Source organism: Ipomoea nil, unplaced genomic scaffold, assembly GCF_001879475.1.
Source record: "Ipomoea nil cultivar Tokyo-kokei standard unplaced genomic scaffold, Asagao_1.1 scaffold2846, whole genome shotgun sequence".
NCBI classification, from domain to species: domain Eukaryota; kingdom Viridiplantae; phylum Streptophyta; class Magnoliopsida; order Solanales; family Convolvulaceae; genus Ipomoea; species Ipomoea nil.
The window spans coordinates 374,313-386,052 of NW_017619274.1; positions in this window are offsets into that span (position 1 = coordinate 374,313).

An 11,740-nucleotide genomic window follows, 5' to 3' on the forward strand; every position below is an offset into this window, starting at 1 on the left:
AAAGTTTTTTTGAGAATATTGTTCCACGGGTAATACAAGCTCACAATGAGTCTATGCTTAGTCCATTTGTATTGGAGGAAGTCAAGGAGACTCTATTTTCAATGTTTCCTGATAAGGCACCGGGCCCGGATGGAATGAATCCGGGTTTTTACCAGCATTTCTGGGATGTGGTAGGAGGGGATGTTTCTAATTTTGTTATAGGATGTCTGGAAAATCGTATGATGCCCCCTCATTTGAATGATACTGATATTGTTCTTATTCCTAAGAAGGATACTCCTGAGCTAGTATCTGATCTAAGGCCTATAGCCTTGAGTAATGTGGTGTATAGGGTCATGGCCAAAATGATTACGAATAGAATGAAGCCAATGATGAATGATATTATTTCAGACTCACAGAGTGCCTTTATACCAGACATGCTGATAAGGGATAACATTCTAATAGCTGCTGAGGCAGGGCATTTTTTGAACAGGAAATCGTGTGGTGCTGTAGGTTGAGGAGCTCTCAAGCTAGATATGGCAAAAGCCTATGACCGTATGGAATGGTCTTTTTTGCGTGGCATGTTACTGGCTCTGGGTTTTGATAGTAGATGGGTTGAGTTGATTATGATTTGTGTCACAACTGTATCCTACATGATCTTAATAAATGGCAATCGCAGTGAACAGGTTGTACCCACACGTGGCCTGAGGCAAGGTGACCCCTTATCCTCCTACCTGTTTATTATTTGTGCAGAAGGTTTGTCATTATTACTACAGCAAACACAGAGCAGTGGTTCTATACATGGCTGTAGAGTGGCAAGGAGAGCCCCCCTATTACTCATTTATTTTTTGCGGATAACAGTCTTTTATTTTTCAAAGCTAATACACAGGAAGCTGGAGAAGTAAAGAATTGTCTATCACGATATGAGAGTTTATCTGGACAGATGGTTAATTACCAGAAATCCAGTATATATTATAGCAAGAATACATGTGAAACTGATAGGGTGGCTGTGGCACAGCTATTGGGAGTGGTACAGACGCCAAATTTTGGGAAGTATTTGGGACTCCCTTCCTTCGTTGGGAGAAATAAAAGGGCAGTTTTTGCTTATATTGAGGATAAGATCAGACAAAGAATAGGCTCATGGAATAAGAAGTTGCTTTCTCAGGCCGGTAAGGAGATTTTATTGAAAAGTGTGGCTCAATCTATGCCTACCTTTTCAATGAGTGTGTTTTTATTGCCTATTTCGGTCTGTTCGGCTATTGAACGTACTATGAATAAATATTGGTGGGGCAGTGGTGGTGAGTGAAATATACACTGGAAGGCATGAGATAGATTATGTATTCCAAAGAAGCATGGTGGTTTGGGTTTCAAAGATTTGAGAGCCTTCAATATAGCCATGTTGGGAAAACAGGCATGGCGTTTTCTCACAAAACCAGACTCATTGGTAGCAAGGGTATACAAAGCCAGATATTACCCTAAGGATTCTTTTATTGAAGCATCTTTAGGGAATAATCCTAGCTATTGCTGGAGAAGTATTATGGCAGCTAAAGATTTAATTTGTACTAGAGTCAGACGCCGAATTGGGAATGAGCAGGCAACACTAATATGGGATCATCCATTGCTACAGGATGAGCATGATCCAATGGTACATACTGAAATGCCCCCACAATTAGCAGGTGCAAAAGTGGTAGGTTTAATTGATCAGGGCACATGTCAATGAGATCATTCAATCCTAACAGATATTTTCCAACCTACTGATGTAGCCCGTATTTTAAAAATACCTGTCTCACCAGACTATGAGGACGATTAGTATTGGCATGGGGACACAAGAGGCTATTACTCTGTTAAGAATGGATACAGGCTTATTGTTGGAAACTATGTCCCAACCCAGGGCTCATTTGATAAATGGAAGGCATTATGGAGTCTCAAAATCCCCCCAAAATGGAAGACATTTTTATGGAGGGCTTTGAGTGATATCTTGCCTACCACTACCAATCTGAATATAAAGAGAGTAGAGATTGACCCGACATGCACTATGTGTGGTATTACTCATGAGGATACTATGCATGCTTTGGTCACATGTGTTTTTGCAAGATCCATATGGCATGAATCCCACCTTCCAATCCCCATAATTAACACAAATATTTTTCATTCTTGGTTTGATGAAGTGTTGAATATTCTAGATATTAATGAAATTATGTTCACAACAACGATTCTATACTATATCTGGAAGGCCAGGAATGGAGCCGTCTAGGATGCCTACTTACCCACTCCAAGGAGACTTAGTGGTATGGGACACTAGTCACCAAGGTATTGCAGTGGTCCTCGTGGTGGCCATGACGTGATTATGGAGCTGTGACCTTTGTGTAAGGTTCACGTATTTTGGGAGAGGCATGTGTTGCCGAGGCATATGTTGCCGTGTGTGTGATCGGTACCCTCGTGTACTATGAAATCGGTGGTTTTGTTGGAGATCTGTTGGAGAGGGGACGACGGTCCTCGGAGGGAAAAGGTTGGACTTGGTGTACAGGGGTCCTGGAGGTAAAGGTTGGAACTAGACATAAGGTTGGGAGTAGCCATAAGGTTGAAATCGGGCATAAGGAAGGCATATCAACTCGTGATGGGTGATTTCACGAGGGCTTGTGTAGCCGTTATTGTGAGTTCTCTTCTTGTGACGTGTGTAGTCACAAAGGCATGTGTTGCCGTTTGGTGTGTCTTTATTCCTTTGAGTTATGCATGTCGGGTGTTAATCTATTGTGTGATGATAGATTATACCTTGAGACTTCTTGTGAGTCGTGGTTGTTCTTTGTAGTCTTGGGATGTGTTCTCGTGTTCTTGTTGAGAGTGTTGAGTCTTGTGTTGACTATTACTCTTGGTTTTGGACTTATATATGTATTCCGTTTCGAAAATGGCTTTACAAACTTATATCTTATCTATGTATGATATTTCACATGTATTGGTGGGTTACCAGCATTATTCGCTGACCGGGCGTCGTCCCATGTTTTATATGCTTATTTCAGGTGATGCTTAGACGAGTGCGCGGTTTAGTGCCAGCTAGTATAGCTCCCCTCTTATGTTTTGTGACCCGTGAGCCAATCTAGACTTAGTACTTTGTTATGATGGTTTTAGATATTGAACAATGCAATGTAGCATGTGCGTTCACCTTTGGGTGAGCGTGGCATAGCACCCCGTTTCCTCTGTTTTATATATATTTCTTCTTTCAGTCTTCCGCTGTGTTTGATGTTTTGGTTTAGATATCTGCATGTTTTAACACTTTAAATAGCATGGTTTTAGGGGGTGTTACAAAACCTTTTACTAGTCAGATTCTAATTAGAAATCCTAGACCTATATACCTGTTAGGAACATAAAGTAGGTTTTTACTATTTAGACTTTGATTAGGATTCCTAACTCTATAAATAGAGGATTAGAAAGCAATTAGAACCCTTACCACCCCTAGTTATATTACACGAAATTATTCCCAGGATTCCCCACCACCAAGCCTAGGGAGATCAATCGGATGGAAATCTTAGAGAAGAACCTTAATAGCCAAGGGAGGATTAATTAAGGCTAAGAGTTAACCCCTGTCTCGACAAAACCTATTTTCCTTGATATATCTTATTCATTGGCTCCTTTGATAATCGTATGTGCAATTATGTGATTGAGTCTTGATAGAGCCTTGCATAGGGTTTATGTTGTGTTTATGTGATAATCTTGATGTTCTTGATACTATGATTGGTTATATGAATGATCTTGAATTTTGATTATGTCTAGAGCCCTAGGGTTTATATCGTGAATTTCATATTATGATGCTCTTGGTATATTTGGGTGGGTCTTTGCATGATCGGGTGTTAAGTCTAGCCTAGGACTTGTGTTTAGGACTTTGCATATAGGGTTCTTGATATTCTTGTGGTTCTGGATGTTCTTGAACCGTTATATGATTTATATTGAGTCTTGGAATGTTTAGGAATCGTATTAGAACATATTTTGCATGATTCTTGATTTGTTTCCGTTAATTGAATACTATACGTGATGTTGTCGTTATGTGTTTGAACGTGTCTGGACATGGTTTCGGGTTCCACGAGAGATCCCGAAACCGAAAGTTGCTTGTGAGTCAGTGGGGGTAGGTGGGGCAGGGGTGCCCGCCACTTACCCGCTGCCCGTTGCCCACTTTCCTATATTGTTGCATGATGTCCTTTATTTTGTGCATATTTATTATTTAACTTTCATCCTCCAATGAGTTTGGAGTATTTTAAGTCAAATGATATGTGAACCAAAGCTTTATTAAATATTTTATTAAATGACGTGATATATGATCACTACAAATTATTTAAATAAGTTATATATGTACGTTACATGAAGTTTTTTTTTTTTTTTTTTTTTTTTTTATATCTGGAAAGGAGGGGGATACCCAAAACGACAAATTAAGCCACTGTACGGGCATAATCAGCCCGATGGACCCTACGAGTGTGAGTTGCACCAATCTTGTCCAGGGTGATTAACTCCATGAGTTGAGGCGGAGGTGTCTCATAAGTACGAAGGCCAGTGCCAGTCACATCTCCCATTGCCGCTAGTTTATCTGCAACGCGATTTTGCTCCCTGAAAACGTGCGTATATCTCACTTCCAGAAGGCCAGAAGCTTCCCGTACGCATAATCGTCCAATATTGTGATTTTGATGTCTCCAGCCTTCTTCGGTGCACAAGGATTCCACCAAGGATTTTGAATCGCTCTCGACTATGACCCTCATGGCGCCATATGTTTTTGCCATTCGAAGACCCTGCACCACCCCCCAAGCTTCTGCAGCGTCGACTGAACACCTACCAATCGTGGACGAGAAGCCCCTACACCAGTCTCCATTCCCATCGCGGAGAACCCCGCCACAGCTCGCAATTCCGGATGGTTTGACACTGCCGTCCACGTTCAGTTTCAACCATCCCACTTCTGGCTTTTTCCGCGAAATGCATGCATCAACAAAGCTGTTTCGGCCCTGTAGAATCGCCCGTCTCTTTTTAAAAGCCCCAAGGATTTCATAATCATATTGTTGCAGCCAAGCTACCTTGTGATCGCACGCGGTGTTTCGTTCGTTGAAAACTTCATCGTTTCGCCATCTCCAAATCCACCAGAGTCTCATGTTAAACTTCTCAGGCCAGTCTTCCGGGAAGCCATCATTCGCACTTCCTCTGATGTTTACTGCTAGCCAGTCCTCCCAGCTCAAGTAGCGAAGATTTTCCCGTACACGCCAATGCAAAGAAGATTCCCAAATTGGTCTAGCAGCGTCACAGTCTCTGAACAAATGATTCAAATCCTCCTGTTTACCTGCACAACGAAAACAAGCGTCATTAGTCGTAAGGTGGCGTCTCGCCCGTTCCATATTTGTTAAGATCTTCCCATGTCGCACTAGCCAGGCGAAAACAGAAATCTTGGCCGGCACCCTCAAGGACCAAATTGTGCTCCACATTTGATTAGAACACCCGACATGAGAAGGGTCCAGCACGGCATAGGCTGAGCGCATCGAAAACCGGCCACGAGGGTCCGGCTCCCAACCCCACTCGTCATTTGACGCCTGCTTCTGTTAATTCAAAACCAGCGAGAATATGGAGCTCTTCCCGCGGGAGGGAATGCTCGAGGATCTCCCATTTCCACCATTTGGTTTGGTCCCAATAATCCCCAACGTATGCGTATAAATCTGGGAGGCTCAGAGGATGGAGCAGTTTGTCGTATAGAGGGTAAGTGGTCAGCCACTTATCCAACCAAAACCTTGTTGACTTCCCGTCCCTGACAATTCGCATGGCGCGGTTCTCCAGAATGTTATTGGCACCACACATGCCACGCCAAACATTTGAGATGTTACGACGACTCAAAATGTCCATCGTTGCGCCCACCCTATGATTGTACTTGGTAGCCAGAGTTCTCGCCCAAAGGGCTGTTGATTCTGTTCGGTATCGCCAACACAACTTGACCATGCAAGCCACATTCATGTCATGCAGCTTCCTCAGCCCAAGACCTCCATTTGCTCTTCCCGCAATAGCCAGCTCCCAATTGACCAAGCTCATTTTCCTTTCCCCTGTTTGGTCATTGCTCCCCCATATAAATCTTCTGGTTCTTTTCTCAATTTCGGCACAGACACCTTTTGGGAGCATCACCGTCTGCATGGTGTATACCGGGATTGCATTTAAAACTGATTTTGCCAAGGTTATTCTCCCCGCTAATGACAGCGTTTTAGCTTTCCACCCTTCTAGTCTGCTAGCAATTCGTTCAAAGAGGCCTGCATACGTATTGCAGGTGATCCTACCATGAAGGGAGGGTACACCTAAATAACGCCCCAAGTCTTTTGTTTCCTCGATACCTAACTTAGTTGCAATCTTGGTTGCCAAATCTGACGGTGTATTCTTGGAGAAATGAACCTGTGATTTATTGAGACTGATTTTCTGCCCCGACACGCTGCAGAAGGATTCCAAGCAGTTTTGTACAATCTCAACCTGATCTTCCGAGGCCTCGGTAAAAAGAACCATATCGTCAGCAAAACATAGGTGAGACAAAACTGGTCCTTCTGGGGCCAGTTGAATTCCTTTCCAGTTTCGTTTGTTCACTTCTGCTAGAATTAAATGACTGAGGCGCTCTATGCATAGCACAAAGAGAGCTGGGGACATGGCATCACCTTGTCTTATACCTCTCGCTGGTGTAAATTGATCGAGGCATTCACCATTCCAAAAAACTGCAAGCTTAGAAGTGGAAACACAAGTCATAATGATATTTATCCACATGGGATTAAAACCAACGTGTACCAGAGTATCGCGGATGAAATCCCATGATAGTCTGTCATATGCTTTCTCCAAATCCAATTTTATAGCCATGAACCCCTTTTTGCCACGAGCTTCCCGCATTGAATGCATGATTTCCTGGTACACAATAATATTATCTGAAATTTGCCTGCCTGGGACAAACGAGCTTTGGTGTGGTCCGATCACCTGCGGCAAAATGATTTTCAACCGATTAGTGATTGTTTTAGTTAAAATCTTGTAACTTACATTGCATAAGCTAATTGGGCGGAACTGCTTGATCGTTTCAGGACCCCGGACTTTTGGAATGAGCGCTACCAGGGTATCATTTAAGCCTTCAGGAAGTCTACCGGTGTTAATTGCCTCCCTGACCAACGTAAAGATGCTATCTCCGGTTGTGTCCCACATGTGCTGGTAGAAACCCGCTGGAAGACCGTCTGGGCCCGGGGCTTTGAAGGGTTTCATATCGAACACTGCTTGTTGGACTTCCTCCTTCGTGACTGGTCTATTAAAAATCTTCCAAACCGTGTGCCTAAGTCTTGGGAAGCCCACCTCATTACCTGGCCAGTCCTAAATCGACGTGGACCCGGTAAACAGATTTATAAAAAAATTCCTAACGTGATCCCGGAGATTAGGTCCTACTGGAATCCAATTTCCATCCTCATCCCTCAGCCCGGGTACCTTTATGCGGGAATTTCGGATTGTAGCGGCCGCGTGATAGTAGGCGGTATTCCTGTCTCCTGAAGTTATCCAGTCCTCTCTCGACCTTTGGAACCACAAAAGCTCTTCTTGATATAAGGTATTCTCTAACTCACTTCTTAATTTCTTTTCCAAATTTCTCAAACCATTATGGAACTTACTGGTTTGAACTTTCTGAATTCCTCTGATTCTGGCCAAAAGGTCTTTCTTTCGTCTAAAAATATTTCCAAAAACCTCTCTATTCCAAATATTGAGATCATGTGCCACCTTCTGAACGTTCGTAGTCATGCCCGCCCCGGTGTCCCAGGTTCGTTGCACTAAAGTTGCCACGTCCTGATTCGTGAGCCAGGCAGCCTGAAATTGGAAACGAAATTGATTAGAAATGGTATCCTTTTGGCCTCCGCGTAGGCTTACCAACAAAGGGGCATGATCCGAAGCAACCCTTGGTAGGTGTTCCACCGAAGCATCCGGGAATCTGACACGCCACTCTACGTTACACAGAGCCCGGTCTAGCCGGGCTCCTTTTATGAGATCCGTCGACCCATCTTTAACCCAGGTCATCTTTGGCCCCGAAAAGCCCAGGCCAATAAGACCTTCATCCTGTATCCAAGTAACAAAATCTGCACTCCTTTGTGATGAGTAAGACGTGTAGTTGAGTGTTTCATCCTTAGTAATGACTGAGTTGAAATCCCCAACCACGAGCCATGGACCTTGTGGGCCCCTCTTGGATTGAGACAGCTCACGCCAAAGACTTCGCCTTAGATTATGAACTGGACTTCCATACACTGGAGCAAACACCCACGGCGGTTGTCCACTTTGAGAGACCTGCAAAAGAATGAACTGCGGGTGAGTGAAGAGTATAGAGATTTGTACCGGGTCCTTCCAGAGAACCCAGATGCCTCCACTAAAACCCACAGCTTCCACTCGAACCCAATCCGAGAAACCGAACATGGAACAAATTTTGTTTGCCTGCACACCCGAAACTTTCGGCTCGAACAAGCCAAGGATGCTGGGTTTGTATACCTGTAATAAAAGTTTTAGGGAACAGTGGAATGACTTTCCACTCGCCCCTTGACAATTCCAAAGCAAAAAATCCATTAAACAACCAGAGAAAAAGAAGAAAAACCCAGGGAGAGGGCACAGCGAACAAAACACACAAGAAAAACACTCAATGGCCAATACTAGCCGCCTCATTCCCATCAAAAACCTCCTGGGTTGTGCCGAGGGCCATCATTACATCACCCTCCTCATCCACCCGTTCTGGAGGGTCAGAGTGGTGTTCATTTGCATGTTGCCAGACTGGTGACGGGATATCTCCATTCTCGTCTCCCAGAAAAACTCTTGATGAGTGAATCACCAGGCCACCTTGCTTCCCTCGGACAACGACATGTTCATCTTCCTCCGCCGCTTGCCTAGTTCCAACCCGGCCACCTCCCCGAGCTCGTGTAATTGCGTCCCTTCTGGCTGCCTGTGCACGGCTCATTCCCGCAGGTTCATTCAAAATTTGTTTTTCCATTGCAACCACGTTTGGTCTTCTCGCACCAGCACCCGCAGCCAATCCAGTTTGAGCACCCCGCATTTCCCCCGCCACAGCCGGTGGTTGCCTCTCCCGATCTGCCTCGCCGACCTGTGCTGCCCCCTCTGCCATTTCTGGATCCCCGATTTTCGTCTCTTCTACTGCAAGCGGTCCAAACCGCGAATTGTGCACCCCTTCACCTCGCACGGCAGCAGCACCATGTGGTCTCTCCACCGTGGCCCTCGGAGGCTTCACTGGTTGCCTGGAACCCGCTCGCGCCCTCCTCCCAGGGGCGATCATCCAAGCTCCAAAAAGGCGCCGCGCCAATGGTAATCCCACGCGTCTCTCCTTTTCCATGGCTGGTGTCTTCCGCACGGCGATCCTCCCCATTTCCAGCGTCCGGTCCCGTCTTTTTTGGGCAAGCCTCGGGGCTGTGGCCATATACCCCGCATGCGAAGCAGATCATATGAATGCCCTCATATGCTACCGACCGCACGCGACCCTTGTATGTGAACTTCGAGATCAAAGGCTTCGTAATATCAACTTCGACGCATATCCTTGCAAACATCCCCCGGGAAACCATACTTGTCGCTTGATCTACCCGAATTGTGCGCCCCACCTTATTGCCAAGCTTCTTGAGAAAAATAATACTGTAATACTCAGCAGGTAAACAAGGAATACGAATCCATACCAGAACTTTCTCTGTAGCATCGGCAAAGGGATCAAAGTCCGGCATCCATGGCTTCACTATTAGGTAGTGATCCATGATCATCCAAGGTCCTTCGAACATCGCATGTTCCAAGTCCTCCACTGCGCCGAACCTGACGATGAAGTACCCGTTATCAATGGCGATCATATCCATCTTCCCGTTCGGCTTCCACATGGACGTGAGGCGTCGCAGCAAATATGCGTACCCAACATTCCGCCCCATCACCTTTATGATTATTGCCTTACGCCATGGCGCTCAGATTTCGTTCACCTCAGCTCGTGTTAGGCGGATCGTCGGGCAAAGTGGGTCCTCGTCGTCTTCATCCGCAATATCCTCGTCGCTTTCCTCTTCCATCACCTCCTCTGTCTGTCGCGCGTTCGTATTACCCTGCCCAGAGACAGTCGCGGCATACGTCCGACGAGTGGCCTCCGGAACCTGTATCAAAGAGGGAAGCGTTACGGGTTGTATTGATTCACTAACGTGTGATACCTGCATGGCGAGCTCATCGCTTGACCCCAGATCCTCCATCGGCGTTTCAGGAACACCATCGATGCCAGCGAACGCTGATTGCACCGAAGAGCCTTCACCCGATCCGTCTCCTTTTTTGGCCTTCTTCGTACTCCGTTCTAACAGATCGCGGTCTTCTTTCGAGCGCTGACAGGAGAGCGTTTCTCCGATCGTTTCCATCATCCGGCGTTGGGTTTGTCTCTTAATGAACCAAAGTGATGATCAATTGATCACTTTACATGAAGTTGAAAGTACGATATGATAATAAGTTAATTTTTTTTCTATATACGGAATAAACATATGTTTAAATCTCATAACTATTGTGTAATATAATTATCACCGAACTTTTAATTTTTAATTTCACCGGTTCCAACCATTGTCATGTTTTGGCTTCAATTCATTTTTCCAATTGGCTTTAACTTCTAGAACAATTTGATAATTCAATAATTTTAATATTACATTTTTACTTAAAATGGCTCAGAAATAACATAATAAACAATATAATAGAAAAAAGTTATTTAAAAAACTCTCAATTAGTATTTATTATATCAATTATATACTTTTAAAATAAGAAAAAAGACTAAGGTGTGTGTGTGTGACAATATAATGTTTATGAAATCATGAGACTAAATGTCATCAAATTAAAAGTTAAAAAAATACTACAATAATTAAGGATTGAATGCCACAATCGGTTGTTATACAATGGTCCGTGCTACATAGTTCTATGTGGACCATGGTTGTTAAATGAAACTGTACTATAATTAAAATGATACTTTAGTGTTATTAATATAAAAGTAGTGTGTGTGAAAAATGAAATTAAAAAATAGAACTCATTCAACAATGTATTATCAAATGAAACTGTAGTATAATTAAAATGATACTTTAATGTTGTTAAAATGAAACTAGTGTGTGTGGAACATGAAACTAAAATTCAGAACCATACAATAAGATATTGTCAAATGAACGTGGTGTGTGTAATTAAAATAATACTTTAACATTATTATAATTAAACCAGTGTGTGTGGCAAATGAAACAACAAAATAGAGTTCATACAATATAATGTATATATTGTCAAATGAAACTGTAGTATAATTAAAATAATACTTTAGTATTGCTATAATGAAACTAGTGAGTGTGGAAAATGAAACTGAAAAACAGAGCAATATTATCAAATGAAACTGTAGTAGAATTAAAATAATACTTTAGTATTGCTATAATAAACTAGTGAGTGTGAAAAATGAAACTGAAAAACAGAGCGATATTGTCAAATGAACTAAAGTATAATTAGAATGATATTTACTTTATGGACCATGATCCACAACAAAATTTTCCGGCCACAATACCAAAGTTTGAAGTTCCATTGATTATTTTATTTTGCTTGTTATGGTCATTTTCTTGTCCCACAAAAGGTGAAATTTTCACGCTCAGGGCCTAACACTCCAACCTGGTAGGATAAGAGAGGGTTAAGTCACAGTTGTTTAACATCCTATTAAGTGGGAGAATCACTGCTTGGTGCTCACAAGGAGTCTATCACATTGTGTGAAATTTCCATATTGTAA